Raw genomic sequence first — 19,650 nt, forward strand, 5'->3', positions numbered from 1 at the left:
TCTTCCAGCTCCTGCTTTCTTCTTGCTCATCAGGGGGCTGCATTCACATACATCTTCTATATGTCAATAGTAGATTGCCCATCCTCTGCTTTCATGTGTGCAGCCAGAATCCACTGACTTTCATGGGCAAACGGTGGTGAGTTTGCTGTTTGTAATAAAGCTATTATACATCAGACCTCTGGATCAGACGGTCTGATCCAAGGACTGTGGCAGAAGCCCAAGTTATTATTTCTCCCTTATTATAGATGAATGAGCCCCTTTCTTTTTATCTTTTCTTCAGCATTATTGAGATATAATTGACATATAACATTGTGTAAGTTTAAGGTATACAACATGATGATTTGATATACATGCATTTTGCAATCTGATTACCACAATAAGGTTAGTTAACACATCCATCACCTCACATAGTTACTTTTTTTTGTGATGAGAACTTTTAAGATCTAATCTCTTAGCAACTTTCAAATATGCAATATGTATTGTTAACTATAGTCACCAAGCTTTAAATTATATCATCAGAACTTATTCATCTTATACCTGGAAGTTTTTACACTTTGAACACCTTCATCCATTTCCCCCATTCTCCTGACCCTGGCAACCACCAATCTACTCTGTTTCTGTGAGTTTGCTGTTTTTTATATTCCACATGTAAGTGAGATCATATAGTATTTATCTTTCTTTGTCTGACATTTTACTTAACATAATGCCCTATAAGCTCATCCATGCTGTTGCAAATGGCAGGATTTCCTTCTTTTTAAAAATGGCTGAATAATATTCCAGTGTGTGTGTATGTGTGTGTGTGTGACATGTCTATATATCATAATTTCTTTTCTTTATCCATTCATCCACTGGTGGACATTTAGGTTATTTCCATGCCTTGGCTATCATAAATAATGCTACAATGGACATTGGGGTAAAGATATCTTTTCAAATGACTGTTTTTGTTTTCTTTGAGTAAATACTCAGAAGTGAAATTGCTGGATCATATGGTAGTTCTATTTTTTATTTTTTGAGGAACCGCCATACTGTTTTCTCTAGTGGCTGCACCAATTTATACTCCCACAAATAGTGCATAAGTGTTCCCTTTTCTCCATATCCTTGCTAGTACTTGTCATCTCTTGTTCTTTTTTTCTTTTTTTTTTTAAATAATGACCATCCTATCAGGTGTGACCTGATAGCTCATTGTGGTTTTGATTTGCATTTCCCTGATGATTAGTGATGTTGAGCATCTTTTCATGTACCTGTTGGCCATCCATATGTCTTTTTTGGAAAAACGTCTATTCAGGTTCTTTGTGAATGGGCCCCTCTCTAAGAAAACATGCCTTTTATCAGAAATATGGCTTTCTGAATTTCCTTACTGACACAGGTCGGTACATACATTGTTGAGGGAATCACTTTCCCATTAAGAGTGATTGAAAAGTTCATCTAATACACTGATAAAATATAACTTCCATAGTCAGTTTGATTTTTAGCCGACTTGGGTCTATCTGTATCAGGACTTTTAGAAGTAAAACAAAACATTTAAACTTAAAAACTAACTCAAGCTACCTAGGAAATAACAATTCTCTCTATACAGTTGTCCCTTGGTAACCACAGAGGATTGGTTCCAGAGGCTCCCTCCATTACCAAATTCTGCAGATGCTCAAGTTCCTTATATCAAATGGTGCGTATTTGCATATAATTTTGGCACACCCTCCGTATACTTTAAATCATCTCTAGATTACTTACAATACCTAATACAATGTAAATGCTGTGTAAATAGTTGCTGGTGTGCAGCAAATTCAAGTTTTGCTTTTCTGAAATTTCTGAATTTTTTTCAAACATTTTAAAGTCAAGGTTAGTTGAATCCACAGATGCAGAATCCATGGATATAAAGGGCCGACTGTACACAGATCACCATGCATAGACAACCCAGTAACAAGATCCAATATACTAAACCTGAAGTCAAGGAGGGCTGTGGACAGGAGGGTAGAGCTAGTGGTATGTCACTGGTTTGACTTTTTCTTTTGACCAGAAAACACCCAACTGCAAAAGTTAATCACAGAAAAAGATTTTACAAAGGGCTTGTATAAAGTAGTTGCCAACTTTTAAAATTGTTTGGCCACAGTTTTCAAAATGACCAACTCCAAAATACAAATTTTTGTTTTGGCCTTGCCAAGACTCATGTTTTTTTTATGGAAATTTGTAAATTACATGTATCCTGTAATGCCATTTTTAAGCTTGTACAAATGAGAATATTGCTTCTTAACATTTATCAGGAGATTACAAACATTTATAACTATTTCATTATTACTCAACACATTGCTGCAAGTCTCATTAGTTATGTCTTTCAGGGAATTTTCTCCTGAAAAACTTTAGTGAAGGTTATTCTTACTTAGGTGGGTTCCATGCTTCTGGAGAGGTCAGAAAGGATTTGAACTAAATCTGATATTTAAACTGAAGATCAGGATGGACCATATAATTTATATTGATGAGTCTGGTGCTTTGTATAGTTTGTAAACTAGCACTAAAAATTACCAAAATGAATTCTAATAAAGGTTTGAGTAACAACAATGTTTATTGGAATAAGTGGTTAGTTCTCAAATATAAGAACTTTTTTGAAGGAGAACACTCACTTGGAACCATGTTTTAACGTGTTTGTTAAAAACACTTACTTAAAAATCACTCTTTTTAGCAGGAGACCAAAAGCTAGACACTGAGCTGAGTGTGTCTAATTTTAACTTTCAAATTTCCCCCGGTCTAGAAGTAGCCATCTCTTGCTCAAGGATGGAGTCTATCTCCTGGATTAATTTATTTTACCCTGGAGACAAATATTAGAAAGCAACATCTTTTGTGCTTATAGTTAGTAAACCACAACCCAAGTTAAAAGTATTATCAATGTACCAAAAATGATGCAGGGTGGGGAATTGCTTCATGACAGTAAAGCTTATTTTCTGTAAAAAATGACACAAAGGATTTTTTTACTGCCCAGGAAAGGAAGTAAGGTTTATTCTCTACTGAAAATAAATGAGAAAAATATTGCTGCTTCCAAACTCTAGGTAGGAATCAAAACACTTTAATAATACATATTTAAATGTTTACCTATTAAAAAAATTCTAAAGTGCTTTTTAAAGAACAGTAGAATCAGAATATCCTAAACCACACAAATTGAGGGTAACAACAGCATCAAAGTAATAGGTACAAATTGGCCTTTCTGTGGATAAACTACGCCTATTTTGCAGAAAGTCTAGACCCAAATGCATTGGGCTTCTCAAAGAGGATGTTTCATATGACCTCTGGGAACCAGGGCTCTTGGTCACCCTGGGGGTACTTGCTGTGGGTGCTCTCCTCAGCATTGTTTTGCTGTGGAGGAGCTCCTGTGGGCTGTAGAACCAAAAGCAGCATTTGGACCAGTCAAGTCTGCAAAGGGCCCCTCTACTGTCCATAGTGCCCATCTTAGAGGAATCTGCTGACACTGATATTGCTGACACCTTGAACTTTCTCATAGAGATCCAACTGGGGGGAAGAAAGTTTATGTTTTACTCCCTCTGTTAGTGTATCCCATTGTAAGACTGGAGCAAGAGTCCAGGGACTGGACTGAGGAGCAATTTGAATGAGATATTTGCAGTGCTCACCATCACCTCACCATCCTTATTCTGGCCCAGTAGCTTTGCACCAAATTTGTGGGCGCAGCATTCTAATTTCTAATGATGAGTTACTTTTTTCCCCTGCAAGTGCTTCTCAGCCTCCTATGCAAATAACCCTTGGCTGTTCTGTGCCACCAGTTATTCAGAACAGATTTTCCCAGTTCTGTGGTGGGTAAAACTTATCTTATCCTGCACACATGAAGACCATGATGCAGGGTTTCTGTAAATGAGCTAACTCTTTATTTACCAGGGCTTTGTAACATGGAGGTAGTTACTATCTCTTGTGACTTTTGCCTTAACCACTTCAGGATATGTCAGAGAAATTTTTTTAAAAAATCATAATAAATATAATAGAAAGTTGCTAACATTTATTAAGTCCTCCTATATGCCACACATAGTTCTACATTGTGTTTTATATTGACTAACTCATTTACTCTTCAGAATAACCTTTTAAGGTAGGTGCAGTTATTTCTTCCATTTTATTGTAAGGACACGGGCACATAGAAGTTAAGTAACTGACAGAGGTCACTCCCACTGGATTCAGATGACTAGCAAGAAAGGGGAAGTAAGAGGAGTGAAATTTTGCCTTCATTATATTTTCTTCTGTATTCCTAATTTCAAAAGCAATTAAGTGAAATTAAAGAATATTTCTCTGGCATAAATGGTAAGCCCCACCAAAGCAGGGGCCATGCCTTTTTTCTCTCTCCATAGTATCTCTGGTGCCTAGTACAAAAGAGACACTCAATATTCATGTTACAAATGAATGAATAATCTAAAAAACTTTCAGTTGCTTTTTTTTTTAATGTGTCTTTCATTCTTTTTCTTGTCTTTCCAATTTCTGTTGTCTTAATCTGCACTAAAGAATTACTAAACACTGTCTGGATTAGTGGGTTGACGACGCTCCTTGTCAATAACTTATATAGCTTTCTGTTGGCTCTAATTTCTAACAGAAGAATTGGGGCTGGTTTGAGAGATGAATCAGTTAAGAGGCTGTTTTCCTTACAGATATCATCAACAAGACTTCTCTGAGATGTGTACTGAGAAGCATACTGAAATGCAGAGTTCATATCTAGATGGGTGAGCCCAGCTTTCATTGCTTTTCTAAGATCCTTTATTGTATACTGTTTTATTAATTATTTCTGGTAATAAGAAGAGTTTCAAAAAATAATCTCTGGTTGTATGTGTAAGTTGACAACATTGATAGAGCTATTTAAGTTATAGGTAATGTATTCTTTAAATTGACTTACAAATGAGTATAATACATATAGAGGCCATGCAAGTACATGGCTTATGAACTAGGCCATGGCCCTGAGGAGGGAACTGTATATTAGTTCTGTTCTTTGTAGTTGCTAAAAGTTTATTTGATTATTAATCCTATAATTCCTCATATTTTCACACCTTCTGGCTATCTTCAGCTTCTTGGTTCTGAGGCATCATGCTAAACATCTTTATTAGAGGAATAATGAAATAGCTTCATTTCATACAATGCTTTCTTTTAAACTCTTTGATAGCATCCTGGAATTTAAAAACATCCATTCATAAATTATTTTTATGATTGGACCTTGATCAATTTACTTGAACTTAGTGTGCCCTCTTCTCCATTTGCAGCTGAAAGGGTAGTCTTGACCTACTTTTTAGAAGAGCCCCTAAAAATGATTAATTGAGCCTTCCTTATAGAGTACTTTAAAAATATATAATTGCTCCGCATATAGGAAAAAACCGACCAGAATTTTAAAAAAATGTTTAAAAATAGTTAGGTGAAAATTTCAAGATGGAAACAGGGACTTGCTAATGCTGATTAAGGCAGAAGAGCATATTTTTGTCAGTCAGTTTTACTAGTTTAAGTAAAGCCTATTTAACTATAAAAATCTATTTAATCAGTGATAGAGTCATTTCATTTTAGTGACTGCCTAATTGTAGGGAAGCTCTGCAGCACAATCATGACCTCCTTCTGTTGTGCTCAGCTCAAGACTACCTTTAATGAAATGTGATGATGGAGCAGTTCCCTTGATTAAAGCACTTTAATAAATAAGTGGCTAGACAAATTTACCAGCTAGGAGAGAAGAGGAACAAATGGAGCTGTAAATCCTATAAGAATAGTTTTATCATTTAAAAAAACTTTATGGATTATTTAAATTGTGCTTCTCTAATCATAATCGTTTATAACATTTCATTGTGTTTAATAGCATTTGCTTTGATTGAATCATTATCATAGTTAGTTAAAAAGAACTCATAGTTAAAAAGAAAAAGTTGCTCATAGTTAAACTCATAGTTAAAAAGAAAAAGTTGCTCTAATATTTACCTTACAGTATCTTTTCAATTATGTGAAAGATAACTGAAGCTATGTGAATGTGGTTTCCTTTTCTGTCCCTAGAAAGAGACCATAATAGAGAAATTTCATTTGTAGAAAATTTATATTTTGTAGTCTCTTATCCACTTACTATAACATTTCAGATTTATTTATTTACAGTTTAATTTTGCACACTCACCCATTCTGATTGCCCTCTCACAAATTTTAATATTCCCATTCAGTTTTGGCAGTATAGCAGTAGAGAGAGAAATTTTCCTGTTTTTGTTCTTTTTGGATAGATCCACAACATTATAGAGAAAATTTTAAAAGATTTCAGTCTTCTCGTATGCCAGAATTTTGGGGAAACCTTTGATTAATTGATCTTATCCCGCTCTCTACCACTCCAGCTCTGATTTCAGAGGGTATAGATGGGGAGGACCCTCACTTTCTCTCTGCTTTGCATGGTCCCCTAGACCTTCTGCAGCTTTCCTAGGTTGATATAAGAGTGAACGAAAATGCCATTGTTGCAGAAGTCAAGCAGGGGCTCACAACCAGTTGTGTGAATGTTTTGCTTTTCCTGTACCTTGTCTTTGCTCATGCAACTTTTAGAGTCTAGGCATGTGTTTGTGTGTGTACGTGTGTGTGTGTGTGTTTGAGCGCGAGAGAAATAGCAGTCTACTCTAATAATACCGTAATCACAACCAGGAAAGAGGTGCTTCATCAATTCTCTGGCAGTAACTGCAGTTCCTATGGAAAGAAAAAGTGTTGTGGTCACAAAGCACCGAGCTGATCTCCCTGTGCTATGTGGCTGCTTCCCACTAGCTATCTGTTTTACATTTGGTAGTGTATATATGTCCATGCCACTCTCTCACTTCGTCCCAGCTTACCCTTCCCGCTCACTGTGTCCTCAAGTCCATTCTCTACATCTGCGTCTTTATTCCTGTCCTGCCCCTAGGTTCTTCAGAACCATTCTTCTTTTTTAGATTCCATATATATGTATAGCTGATTCACTTTGTTATAAAGCAGAAACTAACACACCATTGTAAATCAATTATACTCCAATAAAGATGTTAAAAATAAATAAATAAAAAGTCAAAAAAAAAAAAAGAAAAAGTGCTGTGGTACAGTAGAAAAAATATAGGCTTTGTAGTAAGAAACATCCAAGTTCAAATTCCAGCTCTGAATTCACAGATAATTAGCTCTAATTTGCTTTGCAAATTCATTAAACCCATCTGAATCTGTTTTCTTATCTGTAAAATGGGAATAATAATACAAACCTCATAGGGTTATTATTAGTATTTACTAAGTAAAGTATGAAAATTGTATGGAACCTTATATGTTTTCAATAAATGTGTTCTCTTCTATTCCTTAGTACTCCAGTGAGTTGGCTTACCACAAAACATAGAAATATAACAAAATTTGAATCAGAACTATCAAATTACAAGTAATAAAAAAGAGGGTAAAACAATTAGGCTAAAGAAACACCTAATGTTATTTACTGTGATTAATTGTAGTACTTAGTTTTCAGATTCTTGAAGGGTGAGGTAGCAAGATAAACACAGTAGGTTATATTATTGTCAATATTTGAGAAAAGAAAATAGAACTCACCAAGTTTTTTGGTACTAGTGTTTTTAATATTAAATATTAAGTATCTTTACTCATTCTATATCTCAGATTTCATTAAAATTTTAATTAAAAGTTAATTGCAAATTCAATAGAGAAGAGGGAGCCTCGTCAAAGAATGGATGGACATTTCTCTGCTATAGGTTTAGTCATCTCTTTGTTAACAAATAAAGGTAATCTTGCTAGAACACTCCTGTAATATTTGAACTGGAGATTATTCTATTGTATAAATAGTGGAAAAAGAAAATCTGACTAAATGGAGGACTAGTGAGATAATGGCTGCTACATGTTTTCTTCCAGTTCTATGAATTCCGGGGGATGGATTGGTGTTTTCTTGCCTCAATTTCTTCATTAGTCACTGCATACATGTAGACCTTTTCCAGAAGTCCCTGAAATTGTCCAGTTGTTTCCTCATTGATCCGATGCCAATGTTCTATCAATACTTCTTCTCCCCCACCATCTCACACATATCTCTCTCCCCAAAGTCCATTGTTCTCATTGGTTAAGAAGTCTTTCTCACTTGAAAAAAGTGTGAAGACTTTTGATTTTTTAAAGCACTCCTCACTTTATACTATTATTATTAATTTTTTATACTTTTAATATAGAGGAGAGGTGTAATGTTTCCAAATTCCTGGCAGATATTACTCTTTGGGATTTGCCAATGAGAAATTGGAATTCTTTGGAATTACACAAATCATAAATGATTCTTAAAATATTTCCAACATTCTTCATGGTATTTATGGATATGTGAGTAAATTATAACAAATATAAATAAAATATTAAATTTAGTAGCATTTTCAAAGAACTGTAGCCATAGTGCATATTCAAACACTGGTAAACACCAGTGAAGAAAACTAGGTTATCTTGAAATAGCATAATGTTCTTAATCCTAGTAAAGTTAATGTCACTCACTGTACAGGATCATGTGCCAAAGTAGCTAATGTAAGGACTTATTTTATTTCCTAAACTCGTTATTTCTTAGGACATTATTCATAGGGTTTGTTTAAATTTGTTTAAATTATACTATGCATGTAAATTGATTATTTTATTTGCAAGCATGATTCACTGTTAGTAGCAACAAGGATATGAACACACATTTAGAACTTGGTCATAGGCACAAACAATATTGCCTATCAGATCAGGAAATTTCTCTCCTTCTGCTCCTGTTCAGTTCCCAGAAATGTTGACCTCAACTTCTGAATATCCTGTCATTGTTTCCCGCTACCACTCTCTCAATTAGATTTCTTTGAACCAAGTTGTCTCTTGGTTGATTGTTGTGTTTTAATTCTTACAAGAGAATTATTATACCTTTTCCCACTTTCTCCATTTCTCAACTGAGTTTTCTCCTGATCCCAGAGAAACATATAAATTATTCTAGAAATGCTGGGAGGGGATTCCTTATGGAAACACTACGAAATAACCCCTCTTTTTAGGGTAGTGATTTTCAGCCTTGGTGGCACTTTAAATTCACTTGGATGTTATTTTAGAAATACATGTGCCTGGGTGGTGGATCCCAGGAAGTTGATTTAATAAGGTATATTTTAAAAAATCCTATTGATTCTGTTGTGTAGCCAAATTTGAGACCTCTCCTCAAGGAAATGCCCAATGAATTACTCCTCATTCTATAATTTAAGTATACACTTATAAGTATTTTTCACTCTTTCATTGTAGGTAAATTCATTTTTATAATCTCTGAAATAGTTTGTAAAATTCTTGAAGAAAAATGTATTTACTGTTGGAAACTTATTTTTGATCAGCAATTTCAGAACCTTGGAGGTTTATTATTACATTTTGGCAGTTGTAAGTATTTAATTGATCTTATTTTTTAGTTATTAAAGAAATACATATGTTTATTTAAAAATAAAGTTATGCAGAATTACTTATAATGGAAACAAGACTTACTTATTCCATCTCCTTCTCCAGAAGCAACTGTTTTAATTTTTCAGTTGTTTGTCCCAGTTGTCATCTTAGCATTTCTAAGTAATATGATTATGCTGATATTTCTTAATAAATTATTTTTTTGACATCTTCTATTTATTTTCTGCCATGATAGCAAGGATTTAGTCATTTATTCTCCCCCAATATTTCCTCTATCCTTCTGTTAAATTACATTATTATTTTTCAATCTTATGCTGGCTACTTTTCTAATTTTAATTTATGTATTTCCATCATTTTTTCTTCCACATTACCTATGAGCTGTATCTCTTGACTCATCACTTTATAAGATGAGGATATTAGCACCCATGCCGTTCTCTTCAGCTCTCCCACATCTCCCAACTTCTGTCATTTTTACTTTTGCATCATCAAAGTTGATGAAAACATATCATTTTATAATATATACTTTCTGTTTGCCTATAGATTAGTTTTAAAATTTGATAGCTAATATACATTTTTACATTATTCTGACTATATAAGAGTAGTAAATGGGAGCGCCAATCAGGCTTTTGTACATCAAAATGCTCTGCTCCCATTTCTTCATTGTTTTCTTTTGTATTTTGTCATCATTAAAAAAAAAAAATTAAGACCCCAAATCTTACCCTTGTCTTAGGGTTTGGCAATCCCATTTGGAAAATGTTTATATTTGATATTCTTTCTTGACCCCCTTTCTCAGACACTACTACCCTCAATCACTAGCTGCTCTAAAAATCTTGACTAAATCTTGACTCAAAACTGTTATCTTGGAACTTCCATCTAGGTTAAGAATTATTTTCTCATATTTTGAATGCATTAGTATATCATTTTCTAGCATGTAGTATTGATGATAAGTCTTCTGCTGGTAATTTTCTTTTATTTGTAGGTAAATTTTAATCTCACCTGAAGCATTTTGAATTTTTTCTTTATCCAAAGAGAACTCCAAAATTTCACAGCAAAGTGTCTAGATGTGTCTATTTTTTGATTTATTATGTTGAGCACTTAGTCTGCTCTTTCAACCCTGAGATCATGTCCCTTAGTTCTGAGAAATTCTCACTCATTTTTCCTTTGATGTTTTTCTTGTCTCTGTCCACTCTGGTCTGAACTTCTGAATTCTAGTTGATTAGATGTTGGACTTCTTGGATGATGCATTGATATACTCTTGATATCTTTTATATTTTCTCATTTTTCTGTCTTCTTTTACTAGTTTTTTAGTAATATTTATTTTTTTAATCTTTCAATGATTTCTATTAAGTTTTAAAGATATTATTAATTTTAATTTCAAGAGATATTATTGGATTACCCCCACAACAGTGTATCTATCTGTCTGTCTACCTACCTACCTACCTACCTACCTATTATCTTTATTTCTATATGTACTGATCTATTTTTGAGGATTTTATTTCCATTATTTTAATATTCTCTTCTACCCCCTGAATTATGTCCATTTCCTCTAGAATAACATTTTTCTGTTTAACCTGAGTTTCTCTATTTCATGTTGCATGATTGTCTCAAAGATATCATTATGCTTTGCTGCCTAATCATACTTAAAAATAAAACCATAAAAGCACATCATAATTCAGTGCACAGTTGGGGCCTTTGATAGGTTTATTTTAGAGCAGTTGGGCAGATATGTGACTGTTACAGCTGTTTGAAAATGTCAGAAATTAAGAGACACTTTTTCTGGGGCTCAGGAAATCCTTTAGAGAAGAGACTTGATTTTTTTGTCCAAGCAGTAGATATCTGGGTGCCAGATGAAAATAAAGAGAAGTGGGGAGGGACCTGAACCAAGATGGTGGAGTAGAAGGACGTGCTCTCACTCCCTCTTGTGAGAACACCAGAATCGCAACTAGCTGCTGGACAGTCATTGACAGGAAGACACTGGAACTCACCAAAAAAGATACCCCACATTCAAAGACAAAGGAGAAGCCACAATGAGATGGTAGGAGGGGCGCAATCACAATAAAATCAAGTCTCATAACTGCTGGGTGGGTGACTCACAGACTGGAGAACACTTATACCACAGAAGTCCACCCACTGGAGTGAAGGTTGTGAGCCCCATGTCAGTCTTCCCATCCTGGGGGTCCGGCAACAGGAGGAGGAATTTCTAGAGATTCAGACTTTGAAGGCTACTGGGATTTGATTGCAGGACTTTGAAAGGACTGGGGGAAACAGAGACTCCACTCTTGGAGGACACACACGAAGTAGTGTGCAAATCGGGACCCAGGGGAAGAAGCAGTGACCCCAGGGGAGACTGAACTAGACCTACCTGCTGGTGTTGGAGGGTCTCCTGCAGAGGCGGGGAGTGGTTGTGGCTCACTGTGAGGACAAGGACACTGGCAGCAGAAGTTCTGGGAAGTACTCCTTGGAGTGAGCCCTCCCAGAGTCTGCCATTAGCCCCAGCAAAGAGCCTAGGTAGCGTCCAGTGTTGGGTTGCCTCAGGCGAAACAACCAACAGAGAGGGAACCCAACCCCACCCATCAGCAGTCAAGCAGATTAAAGTTTTACTGAGCTCTGCCCACCAGAGCAACAGTCAGCTCTATCCACCACGAGTCCCTCCCATCAGGAAACTTGCACAAGCCTCTTAGATAGCCTCATCCACCAGAGGGCAAACAGCAGAAGCAAGAAGAGCTACAATCCTGCAGCCTGTGAAACAAAAACCACATTCACAGAAAGACAGACAAGATGAAAAGGCAGAGCGCTATGTACCAGATGAAGGAACAAGATAAAACCCCAGAAAAACAACTAAATGAAGTGGAGATAGGGAACCTTCCAGAAAAAGAATTCAGAATAATGAGAGAGAAGATGATCCAGGAACTCGGAAAAAGAATGGAGGCAAAGATCGAGAAGTTGCAAGAAATGTTTAACAAAGACCTAGAAGAATTAAAGAACAAACAAACAGAGATGAACAATACAATAACTGAAATGAAAACTACACTACAAGGAATCAACTACAGAATAACTGAGGCAGAAGAACGGATAAGTGACCTGGAAGACAGAATGGTGGAATTCACTGCTGTGGAACAGAATAAAGAAAAAGAATGAAAAGAAATGAAGACAGCCTAAGAGACCTCTGGGAGAACATTAAATGCAACAACATTCGCATTATAGGGGTCCCAGAAGGAGAAGAGAGAGAGAAAGGACCAGAGAAAATATTTGAAGAGATTACAGTCAAAAACTTCCCTAACATGGGAAAGGAAATAACCACCCAAGTGCAGGAAGTGCAGCGAGTCCCATACAGGATAAACCCAAGGAGAAACAGGCTGAGACACATAGTAATCAAACTGACAAAAATTAAAGATAAAGAAAAATTATTGAAAGCAGAAAGGGAAAAATGACAACATACAAGGGAACTACCATAAGGTTAACAGCTGATTTCTCAGCAGAAACTCTACAAGGCAGAAGGGAGTGGTATGATATACTTAAAGTGATGAAAGCGAAGAACCTACAACCAAGATTACTCTACCCGGCAAGGATCTCATTCAGATTCGATGGGGAAATCAAAAGCTTTACAGCCAAGCAAAAGCTAAAAGAATTCAGCACCACCAAACCAGCTCTACAACAAATGCTAAAGGAACTTCTCTAAGTGGGAAAAACAAGAGAAGAAAAGGATATACAAAAACAAACCCAAAACAATGAAGAAAATGGTCATGGGAATATACATATTGATAATTACCTTAAACGTGAAAGGATTAAATGCTCCAACCAAAAGACACAGGCTTGCTGAATGGATACAAAAACAAGACCCATCTATATGCTGTCTACAAGAGACCCACGTCAGATCTAGGGACACATACAGACTGAAAGTGAGGGGGTGGAAAAAGATATTCCATGCAAATGGAAATCAAAAGAAAGCTGGAGTAGCTATACTCATATCACACAAAATAGACTTTAAAATAAAGAATGTTACAAGAGACAAGGAAGGACACTACATAATTATCAAGGGATCAATCCAAGAAGAAGATATAACAATTATAAATATATATGCACACAACATAGGGGCACCTCAATACATAAGGCAATTGCTAACAGCTATAAAAGAGGAAATCGACAGTAACACAGTAATAGTGGGGGACTTTAACACCTCACTTACACCAATGGACAGATCATCCAGACATAAAATTAATAAGGAAACACAAGCTTTAAATGACACAATAGACCTGATAGATTTAATTGATATTTATAGGACATTCCATCCAAAAACAGCAGATTACACTTACTTCTCAAGTGCGCACGGAACATTCTCCAGGATAGATCACAACTTGGATCACAAATCAAGCCTCAGTAAATTTAAGAAAATTGAAATCATATCAAGCATCTTTTCTGACCACAATGCTATGAGATTAGAAATGAATTACAGGGAAAAAAACGTAAAAAAACACAAACACATAGAGGCTAAACAATACGTTACTAAATAACCAAGAGATCACTGAAGAAATCTAAGACGAAATCGAAACATACCTAGAGACAAATGATAATGAAAACACGATGATCCAAAACCTATGGGATGCAACAAAAGCAGTTCTAAGAGGGAAGTTTATAGCTATACAAGCCTACCTAAAGAAACAAGAAAAATCTCAAGTAAACAATCTAACCTTACACTTAAAGAAACTAGAGAAAGAAGAACAAACAAAACCCAAAGTTAGCAGAAGGAAAGAAATCATAAAGATCAGAGAGGAAATAAATGAAATAGAAACAAAGAAAACAATAGCAAAGATCAATAAAACTAAAAGCTGGTTCTTTGAGAAGATAAATAAAATTGATAAGCCATTAGCCAGACTCATCAAGAAAAATAGGGAGAGGACTCAAATCAATAAAATAAGAAATGAAAAAGGAGAAGTTACAACAGACACCACAGAAATACAAAGCATCTTAATAGACTACTACAAGCAACTATATGCCAATAAAATGGACAACCTGGAAGAAATGGACAAATTCTTAGAAAGGTATAACCTTCCAAGACTGAACCAGGAAGAAATAGAAAATATGAACAGATGAAGCACAAGTAATGAAATTGAAACTGTGATTAAAAATCTTCCAACAAACAAAAGTCCAGGACCAGATGGCTTCACAGGTGAATTCTATCAAACATTTAGAGAAGAGCTAACACCCATCCTTCTCAAACTCTTCCAAAAAATTGCAAAGGAAGGAACACTCTCAAACTCATTGTATGAGGCTACCATCACCCTGATACCAAAACCAGACAAAGATACTACAAAAAAAAAAAAAAAAGTTACAGCCCAATATCACTGTTGAATATAGATGCAAAAATCCTCAACAAAATACTAGCAAACAGAATCCAACAACACACTAAAAGAATCATACACCATGATCAAGTGGGATTTATCCCAGGGATGCAAGGATTCTTCAATATATGTAAATCAATCAATGTGATACACCATATTAACAAATTCAAGAAGAAAAACCATATGATCATCTCAATAGATGCAGAAAAAACTTTTGACAAAATTCAACACCCATTTATGATAAAAACTCTCCAGAAAGTGGGCATAGAGGGAACCTACCTCAACATAATAAAGGCCATATACGACAAACCCACAGCAAACATGATTCTCAATGGTGAAAAACTGATAGCATTTCCTCTAGCATCAGGAACAAGACAAGGATGTCCACTCTCACCACTATTATTCAACATAGTTTTGGAAGTCCTAGCCACGGCAATCAGAGAAGAAAAAGAAATAAAAGGAATAAAAATTGGAAAAGAAGAAGTAAAACTGTCACTGTTTGCAGATGACATGATACTATACATGGAGAATCCTAAAAATGCCACCAGAAAAGTACTAGAGCTAATCAATGAATTTGGTAAAGTTGTAGGATACAAAATTAATGCACAGAAATCTCTTGCATTCCTATACACTAATGATAAAAAATCTGAAAGAGAAATTATGGAAACACTCCCATTTACCATTGCAACAAAAAGAATAAAATACCTGGGAATAAACCTACCTAGGGAAACAGAAGACCTGTATGCAGAAAACTATAAGACACTGATGAAAGAAATTAAAGATGATACCAACAGATGCAGAGATATACCATGTTCTTGGATTGGAAGAATCAACATTGTGAAAATGACTATACTACCCAAAGCAATCTACAGATTCAATGCAATCCCTATCAAATTACCAATGGCATTTTTTACGGAATTAGAACAAATCATTTCAAAATTTGTATGGAGACACAAAAGACCCCGAATAGCCAAAGCAGTCTTGAGGGAAAAAATGGAGCTGGAGGAATCAGGCTCCCTGACTTCAGACAATACTATAAATCTACAGTAATCAAGACAATATGGTACTGGCACAAAAACAGAACCGTAGATCAATGGAACAAGATAGAAAGCCCAGAGGTAAACCCACACACCTATGGTCAACTAATCTACGACAAAGGAGGCAAGAATATAAAATGGAGAAAAGACAGTCTCTTCAATAAGTGGTGCTGGGAAAACTGGACAGCTACATGTAAAAGAATGAAATCAGAACATTCCCTAACACCATACACAAAAATAAACTCAAAATGGATTGGAGACCTAAATGTAAGACCGGACACTATAAAACTCTTAGGGAAAACATAGGAAGAACACTCTTTGACATAAATCACAGCAAGATCTTTTTTGATCCACCTCCGAGAGTAATGGAAATAAAAACAAAAATAAACAAATGGGACCTAATGAAACTTAAAAGCTTTTACACAGCAAAGGAAACCATAAAGAAGACGAAAAGACAACCCTCAGAATGGGAGAAATATTTGCCAGTGAATCAACGGACAAAGGATTAATCTCCAAAATATATAAACAGCTCATGCAGCTCAATATTAAAGAAACAAACAACCAAATCCAAAAATGGGCAGAAGACCTAAATAGACATTTCTCCAAAGAAGACATACAGATGGACAAGAAGCACATGAAAAGCTGCTCAATATCACTAATTATTAGAGAAATGCAAATGAAAACTACAATGAGGTATCACCTCACACCAGTTAGAATGGGCATCATCAGAAAATCTACAAACAACAAATGCTGGAGAGGGTGTGGAGAAAAGGGAACCTTCTTGCACTGTTGGTGGGAATGTAAATTGATACAACCACTATGGAGAACACTATGGAGGTTCCTTAAAAAGCTAAAAATAAAGTTTCCATATGATCCAGCAATCCCAGTACTGGGCATATACCCAGAGAAAACCACAATTCAAAAAGACACATGCACCCCAATGTTCATTGCAGCACTATTTACAATAGCCAGGTCATGGACACGATCTAAATGCCCATCGACAGATGAATGGATAAAGAAGAAGTGGTACATATATACAATGGAATATTACTCAGCCATAAAAAGGAACAAAATTGGGTCATTTGTTGAGACGTGGATGGATCTAGAGACTGTCATCTAGAGTGAAGTAAGTCAGAAAGAGAAAAAGAAATATCGTATAATAACGCATGTATGTGGAACGTAGAAAAATGGTACAGATGAACTGGTTTGCAGGGCAGAAGTTGAGACACAGATGTAGAGAACAAACGTATGGACACCAAGCATGGAAAGCGGCGTGTGGGTGGGGGTGGTGGTGTGATCAATTGGACAATTGGGATTGACATGTATACACTGATGCATATAAAACTGATGACTAATAAGAACCTGCTGTATAAAAAATAAATAAAATAAAATTCAAAAATTCAAAAAAAAAAAAAAAAGCCACAATGTCAGAGACAAGAAAATGTCCAGTGATACAGATAGTTCAGTAAATTATGTATTTCCATTACAAATGATGTTCTAGAGCAGTATACAATTTCTTAAGAGATTATAGGAGAGGAAAGATATTCAGGAGAAATAGTGAAGTAAAAAATTCATATTACTGGGGCTTCCTTGGTGGCGCAGTGGTTAAGAATCCGCCTGCCAATGCAGGGGACACGGTTTCGAGCCCTGGTCCTGGAAGATCCCACATGCCGCAGTGCAACTAAGCCTGTGAGCCACAAGTACTGAGCCTGTGCTCTAGAGCCAGCAAGCCACAACTACTGAGCCCACGCTCCACAACTACTGAAGCCCACACGCCTAGAGCCCATGTTCCGCAACGAGAAGCCACCACAATGAGAAGCCCGCGCACTGCAACGAAGAGTAATCCCCGCTTGTCGCAACTAGAGAAAGCCCACGCACAGCAACGAAGACCCGATGCAGCCAAAAGTAAATAAATAAAAATAAATTTATAAAAAAATTTCATATTATTAAATAATACGTATGATCCTATATTTGTGAAAAAGTTTATACATACACATGTACGCATAGAGAAAAGGACTCAACCCTGATGTTCACAGTGCCTCTCTTTGCATGGCAGGGAGGAGACTATAAATATCCCTTTTAAGGAAATAAACAATATTTTGCTTCTCTTAATTTTGTTTTGAATTGCAATTTTAAAACTATAATAAACTTTTTACAGGAAAAAAAAAGAGAGAGGTGGGAGCTTGACTTTTAATTAATGTTCCTATTTTTAACCCCAAGTCTTACCCTTGTCGTGGGGTTTGAAAATCCTAATGTCTACCCTCTGCTGTCTCTCTTTTCAAGCCTACTTCCCTGGGCAGTGACTTCTTTTTCCCACGTCATCATTTTTGTTTCACTTCCTTCCCTTTGTAATTCTTTCCTTGTGGACACAGGCTGCCCACCCAAATGCCCATATGGCTCAGGCAGGTAATTAAATAAATGAAGAAGACTGGTCCTTGAAAATAGACTTGATGTGCCCTGGAATGGAGATATTGCCACTACTCAGTTTCAGTTATTATGCTTTATTTCTTTACAATTAATTTAGTGAATTTTCCAGAGGCAAAAATGATATACACATATGGTTGGCCTGTCATCTTGACTCAGTGGTCCTCTTAGGTACTAAAATCTAAAAGAAATGTATTATTTCTTGTTGGGGGGGCTTTAGGTCCTATTACTTTCCATCAGAGTCCTCTAAACTACCTTAAATGAATATAGGTTCTAGGTTAAACCATGTCCTTGCCATGTACAACCAACCTCAAGCCGTATCAAAAATCAAACATTGTATTTCCTATTAAAAAAATTTCAATGTAGGAGGCTCTGAATAATCTAAAAGACAGTAATTTTATTTTGATTTTATAGTACCATGGCAGCATGCTTCATGTTTCTTTCTCATTTGGACCCTAGGTATAAATTTAGGGTTGAATATTGAGACATAACTCAGGGAGAGTGATTCTGCTTGGGTCTAGGTTAACGTGGTTCATTTATATAGCTTTCTGGTTCCATAACTGGATCCAAAGATAAGACTGAGTTTAATATGTAACCTGAGAATCAGATAGATGGCATATTCTGTGGTGGTGGTCATTTTTGATATCATTTCTCTCGCCAGGCCTTTAGATAATGCAACAGAAAGTTAATGATTGTATTCTCAGATGAGATCTTGAATGTCATGGTTTTCTGATGTTGACTGAAGAAAGAATTATTGAGAATTATTTGTATTATGTGATGATGGTAGGGTTGATAGCATATTGGACATTGAAAAATGTAAATGTAATTTGGACTTGAGGGAGGCATCTGAAGGAATGCTTATAAACCAGGCCAAAAGTGATATATAATTTGTCACACCCACCTTGTTATATTGGCAAGTTTATCAGTTTTCAGAGTTAATGCTGAAAGGTGGCAGGATATGCCAGCCCAAAATATGAGTGTAGGAGTTCAAGACATGCCACCCCCAAATATTCTGCTTTGTTTTATTGATTGAGTTGTAGGCACTTGAAAACAGCAAATTCAGGGAAAGGCTTTCCCTGAATTCCCCTTATTTGCTTAAAGACAAATGCTCCAAAAGGAACTCAATTGTCATCAATCCCATCCTGAGGTAGGGGGGAATTTCATCATTCAAAGAGGCTTGACTCATCACAGAAGAGGAGACTAGAGGTTGACACCACACCCAGATAAACTTTGTCACAAATCATTGTACCTCTAATCTGTTTTTCTAAGGGCCCATTCATCTTTCCTAAAAATCATTGACTGTCCCTTCAGAGGCTTACATCTCTCCTCCCCTCCCCATATTAAGATGGGTATTTAAGCCTAAATTCATAGCCACCTCTAGAAGTTATTTATTTTTACCCCCAAGGGATCTCCTATGTATTCATGAGTTGCACATGTTAATAAACTTGTTTTTCTCTTGTTAGAGGGGCCCCAGTGAGAACTTAGAAGGGTAG

At 35.9% G+C, this 19,650-nt stretch overlaps 1 protein-coding gene across 4 annotated transcripts in view; it reads left to right on the plus strand.

Moving 5' to 3' along the window:
- Positions 1 to 19,650, plus strand: part of ZPLD1 (zona pellucida like domain containing 1) — a 226,911-nt gene that overhangs the window by 98,676 nt on the left and 108,585 nt on the right. Inside the window, exon 3 of one of the 4 annotated variants that reach the window (XM_082392144.1) lies at positions 4,632 to 4,703. The exons of 2 other annotated variants lie outside the window; for them this stretch is intronic. The gene's annotated coding sequence lies outside the window, so the exon portion shown is untranslated. Of the gene's footprint in view, positions 1 to 3,844; positions 4,704 to 19,650 lie in introns of those variants that run through there. One more of the 4 variants, XM_082392145.1, reaches the window with a different exon arrangement.

This window comes from Balaenoptera borealis (genome assembly GCF_965194805.1).
Source record: "Balaenoptera borealis genome assembly, chromosome: 5".
Taxonomy (NCBI): domain Eukaryota; kingdom Metazoa; phylum Chordata; class Mammalia; order Artiodactyla; family Balaenopteridae; genus Balaenoptera; species Balaenoptera borealis.